The 10174-nt window shown below is 50.4% G+C and overlaps 1 pseudogene; it reads right to left on the bottom strand.

Moving 5' to 3' along the window:
- Positions 1 to 3766: 3766 nt before the first annotated feature.
- On the bottom strand, positions 3767 to 7176 carry LOC112582032 (annotated as a pseudogene).
- Between the last annotated feature and the right edge of the window lie 2998 nt (positions 7177 to 10174).

Below are 10174 nucleotides of genomic sequence, written 5' to 3'. Positions count from 1 at the left end.
ACACAGAGATTGAGCTCTCTGGTTACATTGGGAAGCTCGAGGGCTGAGGCATCGGAGACTTTGGCCTAAATTGTTTGAAGTGCCACCTCTTGGCTCCCATTCAAGGGGAGCCTTTTATTCTCCTTTCAGGGCCTCATAGAGGGGTCTGGCCAGGTATGAAAAATACAGGGATCCATATCCTGCAGAATCCTGCTGCTCCCAGGAGCTCGTGGACCTTCTGGTGAATGGTAGGGGTAGCGTTGGCACAAACTGCTTGTTTCCTTTCAGTTCCCAGCATTCGCTGGCCCCAGATGATGTTAAAACCTAGATATTTGACTTGTCTTTTACAGATTTGTGTGTTTTTCTTTGATAACAGTACCCAGCTTCGATTAGCAAGGAGATGAGGGCCTTTGTCCTTCTAGGCATCGAGCCTGTGTTGTGCTCAATGACCTATTTCAGCAGGACACAGTCTAAGTCCTGACCAGGAAATTGCATGAAGTCAGTGGCCACAGCTCTGCTGAAGAGAGTAGGGGAGTTCTTGAAACCCTGAGGAGGCCTCGTCCAAGAGAGCTGTTCCTTGTTTTCCGTGTGTGAGTTTTCCCATTCAGCAGCAAATAGTGGTTGGCTGACAGGTGCAAGCTGGAGGCAGAAGAAGACATCTTTTAAGTGCAAGCAAGTAAACCATTCAGCTGTGGAAGGGATCAGTCCCAGTAGGGTGTACAGTTTAGGCACTGCCAGGAGCAGAGTAATTGTTGCCTTGATTACGCTCTTAAGTCCTGAACCAGATGGTTGTCTTGCATCCCTGGCTTCTTCACAGGTAGTAGTGGGGTGTTCCAGGGTGACTGGCATTTCATCAGAAGTCCATGTTTGGAGTAGTCTGTCTAAATGAGCCTGGATTCCCAGCCGGGCCTACTGGGGAATCAGATGCTGTTGTAGTTTTACAGGCTGTGCTCTTGGTTTCAGATCAATCAGGATGGGAGCAAGGGGTTTTGCCAGACCGGGAGCATTTTCCTTGGCCCAAACAGGTGGGTACTCAGTCTCTGATTCTGGAGGAATGGTCCCTTCTCCTGGAAGGGAGGAATACAGGTGCCATTCTTCTTCTCACCTTAGAGCAAGAGTCATAATCAAGGAGCAGGGTGGGCCTGTTAGATTTAGGAGAGGTTACCCATCAGCAGAATAGGAAATCTGGGCCCCCATCTTAGCAAGCAGGTCTCTTCTCATCAAGGGAATTGGGCAGTCAGGCAAATAGAGGAATTCGTGCTCTACCTCGTGGCCCCCCAGTCGGCATTGTCAAGGACTGCAAAATGGCCTGCAGGTCTGGGTGCCTGTCAGTCTGGGCGCCTGTGCCCCCGATGATGGTAGTTTCTTTTTCCTGATAAGGGGACTATCTCCTGGGTGACCACGGAATGCTCAGCACCAGTGTCCACCATAAAGTCCATTGGATGTCCCCCTATTTTAATTCTGACCATGGGCTCTCTGGGACCCAGTTGGAAAGAGTCTAGTGCCCTCTACTTGGATTCTGCTTGAGCTAGCCTGATCAGATTAGTGCCCGGTGGCTCAGGTTGATACCAGCTTGGTGAGCCTGCTGCTTTGGTTTTCTTCTCAGAGCGACTGGGGCACTCATTTTCCCAGCGTCCCTTTTCCTTGCAATAGGCACACTGATCGTGGCTGAGGGGAATTGAGCTTTTCAGATCTGGACCCCTTGCCTTATGGTGTGGTCCCACCAGGGGCGCATGCTTTGACAGGACAGCTACCAAGGGTGCCACTTTTTGCTTCATCCACTTTTTGCTGTTTACCAGCCCATTCTGAAGGAGATCAGCCCTGGGATGTTTTTGGAAGGAATGATGCTGAAGCTGAAACTCCAGTACTTTGGCCACCTCATGCGAAGAGTTGACTCATTGGAAAAGACTCTGATGCTGGGAGGGATTGGGGGCAAGAGGAGAAGGGGACGACAGAGGATGAGATGGCTGGATGGCATCACTGACTCGATGGATGTGAGTCTCAGTGAACTCCAGGAGTTGGTGATGGACAGGGAGGCCTGGCATGCTGCGATTCATGGGGTCTCAAAGAGTTGGACATGACTGAGCAACTGATCTGATCTGTGATTGACAAAGACTGTTGGTAAAGCAGTTCTGTGGCCTTTTTACCTGCAAACCCTTCTACTTCTGTTTTTTTTTTTTTCCAGATGTCCGATTGGGCCTGTCCCTCAAAGGCTGAATTTATCATCCGTTTATTTTAGGGAATTTCCAGATCAAAAGGGGTGAAAACCCATAAGGCCTCACACAACCTTTTGCAGAACCTGGCCAGGCATTCATCTGGTTCATGTAGCACCACAGTGGTCTTAGCCACGTTAGCAGGCTTCTTCACCCTATCTTTTACCCCTTGTAGGAGAGAGGGACTGTCAATATTTCTCCAACTGGTTTCTTCCCCCCTCAGCATTGGGATACCAGCAAGGCTCTTCCTCTGGGAAGTTCTCCCAAGCCCAGTTCTCCACATCTAATTAGCCCTCTGGGGCATTGGCCTGGAGCCATTTTCTAGCCTTTGTCATGACTCATCAGCATCCCTCTGTATTGAATAGGGTGAGTAGATACTGCAGGCAGTCTCCCCAGGTGGGGCCGTAGATCTGGAAGATGGATTCTAAGAGACCAGTCACCACTTGGGGCTTTTCAGAACATGAGGGGCTGTGCTGTTTTCAGTTAAGGAGATCAGTCATGGAAAAAGGCTGGTAGTAAAAAAAAAAAAAAAACGGGTCAACACAGCAGAAACTGTGAGCTTGTTTATGTCTCTTGATGTAATTGTAGATTTGTGGAACCAGTGTCCGGAGATGTCACTGGCCATCCTTTCCTCGTTCCTGTTTTGGACAAGGGAGCCACAGAGATACACTGACCAGTCTCCCTGAGCCTGTGGATGCCTCGTGCCTCCTCTTCTTGTTCCTCCAAGTCTTGTGTTTTGTCACCCTCATCTCTGCATCTGATGTGGGCCAGACACATGCACACACACAGAAAGACACGCAAACACAGGCAACATAAGTATACCTGTGTAAACACACACGAGGAAGGCACAGTGACACAAACACAAGCAGGGATCACAGGTGTTTCAGTAGCTAAAGACATCTGTGTCCAGAAATATGGGAGATGGTGTCAGTAGGCACTGTGTCTTGCCCTTTTGGGATCCCTGTCCATTTCTTCCCCCAGCTGTTCAGTATTATCACCAGCCAGCCTTAGGTCGTTTCTGGCTTTGTGGTTGTGAGGAGAGGCCAATCGGTGGATGTGGAAATTCACAGAAGACCCCAAAGTCAGCACAGAAGTGCCAGGGGAGAGTGGAGAGAAACCCATTCCAACTGGTGGTGCTTTCCAGGAGGAAGGTCTGGACTTAAGGGCCCAAGGGAATCTCAAACTCAGTGAGCAGCAGGAGGCCTGGGGGTGGCTGAACCTGGGGAAAGATGATTCTGATAAAGGTGGTTGATTCACCCTGTCTGTATCAGAATCACCTAGGACTCTCTCATCTTGTAATCAGAGCTTCTTCAAGTGAGACTTGGAAACATGGAGTCCCCAAGCCTCCAGGCTCAGCTTGTCACTTGCTGTCACTATGACCCGAATCCAGGCTCTACATCCAGCCTGCATGAGCCTGAGCATCCCCATTTGGGAAAGGAGAGTGTCCCAGCCTCTACATGGCTGTCCTTTCAGGGCTCACTTTGATCCCCTCACAATCTAGTTTTCTGTCAGTAACCTCTCATGGCAGGATCTACCTCCCTAGGAAGTACTGAAGGAGGTCGAGCCACAGGTCTTCACTGATTATCTGCTGGCAACACAAACAGGGTCAGCATGGAGCTCACCAGGATCCAAACACTTCGTGAACAGTGAAGAACTCCAACACAAATCGCCAATTCTGCAGAGGCCCAGAGCAACGCCATCTCAGCAATCCTGTTTGACCCTGGGCTGGTTGTGATCTAACAACCAGTTGAGGAAGTTAAGACTGCTGGTTTCCAGCCTGTGGCTTGGAGGTCCTCGTTTATAATCCCAGAACCAGTGGACTAGAGTGGAATGACAGGGCACACATCCTGGAGAAAGACAGGGGAGGCAGGGAAGGATTGTGCAGGAGGAGCATCCACTCTTGTCCCACCCACCCACACCACCCTGGGAAGCAGGTTGTACCAGTGATGTCAAGGTAGTACTCCTTAACGATCACTGTGTTCCTGAAGTAGGGTTTGCTCCAAAAAGCAAATTAGCAGCATGCAGTGGGACCAGGGATGCCTCAGTTCCTGCACCTGCCAGGACCAGGAGGAGGGGAAATGTGCAAGTTTCTAAGGTCTGCAGCTTGCCTGCAGAGCAGGCATCAACAGCTTCTGCTTCTCCACTCCACGTGCTCACACCACATAAGATAATCCCCCACTTCCCTGCCCAGCTCCCCTACCTGTCCTCATTCTCCCTCACTGACCTTCATCAATAATGTAGCTAAGCAAGACTTTATGTTGTTCACTGACCATGATGGACAGTTGGCGGTTGTTCACAATCCAATGCAGGTCAAGGAGCCAGTCATGCCACATGCAGGGCCAGGTAGAGCCACAAGCAACAGGGCTAGTCTGGGAAGGAACAAGTGAGAGGGTAAGAGTCAGGAAGGCTAGGAGCCCACAAACGGAGGAGATAGGCTGCAAGTGTCAGACATTTTTATCTCTCTCTTAAGCAGCAGGAGGAAACAAACTACAAGTGTCAGATTTTTTTCCCCCTTTTCTATAGAAAATTAAAAGGAGGCTTCTTTTAAAATGCTGTGTTGCCATTAGGACACCTGGTTCCACATGAACTTAACTTTTCTCAAACCTTGAGCCAACCAAAGCATTTTTCTTATGGAAATGTTTTTCTGAAGCTATGTTAATGAACTATGTATTTACCCTAGACTCTGTCCTTCTTCAAGTGGGTTCAGTCTAAGACTCAGAACTGAGAATGCCTCAACAAACCAGTATGTTTTATTCATACAAGTGTTCTCCTAATCTATGTTAATAAGACTATGTATTTGCTTGGATACCGGCCTTTCTTCAAGATTCATGTCAATCCTTTTATGGCCCAGGATGACTCACCTTGTGCCAATGTTATCTCAAGATACATGTTGTAGGTGAAGGGCCTGGTGCCACTCTCTGAGTGTTGAGACATTTCCTTTCTCTAATTAGCAGCCTGCTGCTGCTGCTAAGTCACTTCAGTCGTGTCCGACTCTGTATGACCCCACAGACGGCAGCCCACCAGGCTCCCCCATCCCTGGAATTCTCCAGACAAGAACACTGGAGTGGGTTGTCATTTCCTTCTCCAATGCATGAAAGTGAAAAGTGAAAGTGAAGTCGCTCAGTCGTGTCCGACTCTTAGCGACCCCATGGACTGCAGCCTACCAGGCTCCTCCGTCCAGGGGATATTCCAGGCAAGAGTACTGGAGTGGGGTGCCATTGCCTTCTCCATAGCAGCCTACTAGTCGGTATATAACTTCCTGCTAAAGACTAGCAGGGGGCGGGGGAACTCTTTCTCCCCCTTCTGATATCTATGTCAGAATCTTACTCTCTCTTTTATACTTTAATAAAACTTGATTACACAAAAGCTCTGAGTGATCAAACCTTGTCACTGGCCTCAGACTGAATTCCTCTCCTCCCCAGGCCAAGAATCCCAGCGTCTTTCATGGCTCAGCAACAGCCTTTCACAGGGACACTGGAACAGATATCTGCAAGCACTCTGGGCACTCACGCTTGCCTGCCCGCCCCACCGATGTCCCCAGCCAGTGTCATAACATCAAACATGTTCATGGCTCTTGGTCTGCAGTGGTCTTTGGCATCTGAAGTTGTCTGCATTCGCCAAGGGAGGGTCTGTTTCTGACTACTTCTGATCTCTGACTGGCTGGAGTGTGCTGAATAGTGGCATTTCACTGCTTAAAACGTCAGGAATTGCAGTCCCTTTGGCATACCTTATCTGCGGGCAAGTGTGTGTGTTTGTATGGGTATCTGTGTTTAAAAAGAAAGCCCCGAGTCCTGACCTGCTCCCTATTTTCACAAGGATGTGTCTGGAGTCATCTGGCACTCACAACGTACCAGCCAGCAGCCCCTTCCATCTCCACCTTGGGTGTGGAGAACCTCCTGCTTCTGTACTGCACTAGTGGGAACAACTACAGGGGCTCTGACTGACCGGGAGGGGTTGTGAGACTCACCCTGTCTCTGTTAATTCCTGGGATTATCCACACATACAATAATAACTTTCTGGGAATGCTACTCTTGCCTGATGTTTCTGGTCACTCCTGATATAGAATCCCCACCCCCAGGGTACTGCTCCTCTTCAGATGCAGGCCAAAAGGAGTCACCCAAAGTCATGGCTCAGACACTTACAGCTGTTTTGGCCATGCACGAATTCTGCCTCTGCCATATCTTTGGACCTCGACACCCTCAGCACCCAGTTCCCTTGGCCACCCCTCACCTTGCCTGTGCCCTTGTTCCCACCTCTATTCCTGCTACTGGTCCTTCTCCTCCTCCTGAGCAGCTGACTCCGAGGAATAGCAATCAGGATGGGGCTTGGGCCCAGAAGGCTGCAATGCCCTGGAAGATGGCACATCTCTGAACCAAGTGACACTTCCTCCTCTGACGGTTGTTCCACCTGATACGAACGTAGGCCCTGTGATCTTTCACATTCCCAGAGTTAAACTCACTGGCTAAAGGGCCGCCAGTGAATCCAGACCCTCCAGCATGGGCCGGTAGATCACTCGGGGCTCCTGGCCTTGCAGTTCCTGGCTATGTTCTTCCGGTTTCACCTTTGGCTCCTGCGAGTACAACTGCTCGTGGTCCACGTCCGCCAACACTTCCACCTCCTCCGTGCTGTCTTCTTCCACCAACAGCCTGACCTCTTGTCTGATCCCTGCCAACTCTCCCTCTTCCAGGGCCTCACCTTCCTTTCTTCACCTCTACTCTGAAGAGAGCTGCCTCCTTGTTTGGTGCACCAGCTGGTGCCTCAAGGTCCCGGACACCCTAACCACGATGGCAGGACCCAGGGCCTCCATCCCCTGAAGACTTGGCCTCACAGCTAAGAAGATCCAGACTCCCGGGGTGCTCCCGCCATCTTCTCGCAGCGTCTCACTCTGGACGTGGCCCTGGCTGTGGCTCCAGTTGGTGCAGCTGTGAAGGGGTTGGACATGACAGAACAGCAGGTGGCCTACACAGCCGATGTAATGCTTCATGGTCAACCAGTGGCCATAGCTCCTCCTTCTGGGGGTGCCCTGAGACTGAAGAATGTGGTGGGGGACCACCTGGAGCAAGATGCATGGGGCAACTAGATTGCCCAGGCTATCGGGCCCCCTATGCTGCTGGAGCTTTGAACCACTCCCAGGCTACTGGGCCCAATCTCAGCCATTGTCAGAGAGGGTAGTAGGCGTCACATTCTATGGATATGCTCCTAGACCAAAGGGAGTCGCCTCAGACACACTCCCACCCCTCCCCCTGGGGCCACTGCAACCCCTCCCTTCTCACCCCTCCAGCCCGTCCCCCCACCGCCCACCCACGGTTTACAGGTCTCCACGTGAAGCCTCTGCTTCACTGAGCGTCCACCTCCAGGCACATTGCCTGTCTTCCATCTGGCAAAACCCAGGTGCAAGCTGCCATTTCCTTGGCCTCCAGAAATTCAAACCATGAATTCCCACTTCCATATCCAAAAAACACACTCCTGTTTCTCACAGGACCTTTAACCTCTGGGTGCTCTCCCAAAGTGTCCCATCAAAGGCAGGGGAGCAATATGGCTGGGTAGTTTCCTTCATTGAGCAGAGGGCCCGATGCGGTCTGGATGATAGGAGAGTGGGTACAAACGCAGTTTGATACAGTTGAGCTCCTTTGCTCAGGGGCACCAGAGCCACAGGGTACAGAGCTCTCTCTGTCTCTGTCTCTGCTTCTGGCACACACTGTTTCTCTGTCCATCTTTCTTTGTGTGTAGTAGGGGCTTGTGTCTGTGTGTCTCTGTCTCTCTGACTGGTGCTGCTGCCCTCTGCCACTCTCTGGACACCAGCTCTCATAAAAGACACTTAACCTAGGCATAAAGCCAAAGCTCTCCTCCTGTGTGAGTTGCACTCACGGGAGATCTGACTTTGTCAGTTCACACAGCTGGGGAATGCTTTCTCAAACTTAGAGGCAAACACAGGCAATCTCTCCTAAACTACAGAAGGAGACAGGTGTCCCTCCCTCCCTCCCTCACATGGTGAACATGAACACTGCACAGGACTACGGTGGCTTGGCCACACTTTGGACAGGGGGAGAAAGGGGGCATGCTCTAGCTGGCACGAGGGAACTCCATGAAATATGCTTGAATGCCAGTCAGTGAGAACTAAGGACAGCTCTCCATTAAGGGCCATGACTCACCAGTGCCAGAGGCATTGAAGTCTGCCCATTTAGCATATACAGGCCATTTCAAAGTGGTGCTGTTCTCGTTAAGCCTCCAGGTTGAGAACACACCACAGCCTACCCTGTCTCTCCAGCCCAGTGGGTCTGGGTTAGGGGAGCAGGGAAGGATCAACTGAAACCATCCTTTGCATAGTCCTGATATCCAAGCATTCTGTGAAGAGTATAAAGAGTGATGTTTTAAACTGGCAAACTCTGCAGGTAGCCGCTTTCTGCACTGCAAGGTAGCTGTTTATGCTGCAGTCCCATCAGTCAACCAAAGCTTACATAAAAAGCAAGATGTGCTCATGCCCCTGGTCATTTTGGGGAAAAAATGCTGCTACAGTTGAGAAGGACAGAAAGATCTTTATAGCTGGGTGTCCAAGGGACTATAGCCCCGCCCCCTCTTCTGTGCCTGGGAATCCACCCCATTCTGTTGCTTAGCTCTTTTCCATTGTCACTGACTTCCCACTGGTGCTTTCTACCTGCCTATCCTTTCGGCAAGGGATCCAGGGTGCAGCAGCACACTCAGAAAAATGAAGGGCATCTTTAAAGGAGGTGTCTTCCTCATGACTGCTGTTGACTAATGCTTGGAGCCTAAATAGAGCAGGCTCTGAACTGGAACCTGTCTCTCACTGTCCCAGGGTCCCTGCATGCAAACACCCTGCCATCCTTGCTTCATCCCTGTTCCCTCCCTCACAGGAAGACGCTGGCAGTGGGGCACTCACACACACACCCCACACCTGTGCTTTCATCACCTTTCTGTGCTGCCAGGTAGCTGGAAGTGCCCAGACAGATTCCACGCTCACAGCCCATCTCTCCTAGGAAGCCTGGGGGTTCACCCTGAGAGCCTAGCTTAGCATGTCATTTGCCTTGCATGGTGCCAATATGCAACACACTTGGAGAGGGAATGTGCTGGCTGACAGGCTGATCCTAGGCAGCACTAGCCCAGGACTTTCCCAGATCTCCTTCTCACATGTGTGGAACAATCTGCAGTGAAGCCAGCTCTCATTCCCATCCTCCTCCTTCCAGTCTCTTCCTTTTTCCAAAGGACCCTGGCCTCTTCAAAATCGGGGGTCCTGCCCTAGCCTCGTCCAGCATTTCCACAGGGTAGCCAATGCACCACAGACTGAGGGGTCCACAGACAGTGGTTTTAAATCCGCACATCACTTATGATTTATTTCCTCTGGGTGACTCCTCAAACCCCGCACCACTGCTTACTGATACAAACACACAACACAGCAGAAACTGTGAGCTTGTTTATGCCTCTTGATGTAACTGCAGATTTGCAGAGTCACTGTTCAGTGTTATCACCTGTCATCCTTTCCTCATTCCTGTCCTGGACAAGGGCATCAAAGAGATGCATGGACAAGTTTCCCCTAGTCTGTGAACCCCTCGTGCCTCCTCTTCTGGTTGCTCCACATCTCATGTTCTGTCACCTTCATCTCTGAGTCTGCAGTGGGAAGGACCCATGCACACACACACACACACACAGACATGCAACACAAGCACACCCATGTTAGGGACAGGGACACAAATGCAAACAGGGAACATGTGGCAGTACACAAAGAACCACTGGTTCATACAAAATATAGAGATTTCCATATTTCTTATAGGAAAATCTACATTCTGATCTTCAAATGTGAACTATACCAAAGTCCAAATTCCATGAAGGAGCATTAGCGCCTATATTTTGATATAGGGAATATAGGGAATTCCATATTTCCTGGCAGAAAAATCATTGTCTTGATATATGTATGAGAAATGCAAGAAATCCATATTTCATGAAGAAACAGTGGTGCCAATATTTTC

Source organism: Bubalus bubalis, chromosome X (genome assembly GCF_019923935.1).
Source record: "Bubalus bubalis isolate 160015118507 breed Murrah chromosome X, NDDB_SH_1, whole genome shotgun sequence".
Classification (NCBI taxonomy): domain Eukaryota; kingdom Metazoa; phylum Chordata; class Mammalia; order Artiodactyla; family Bovidae; genus Bubalus; species Bubalus bubalis.
This window is presented reverse-complemented; position numbering and strand designations above follow the sequence as displayed.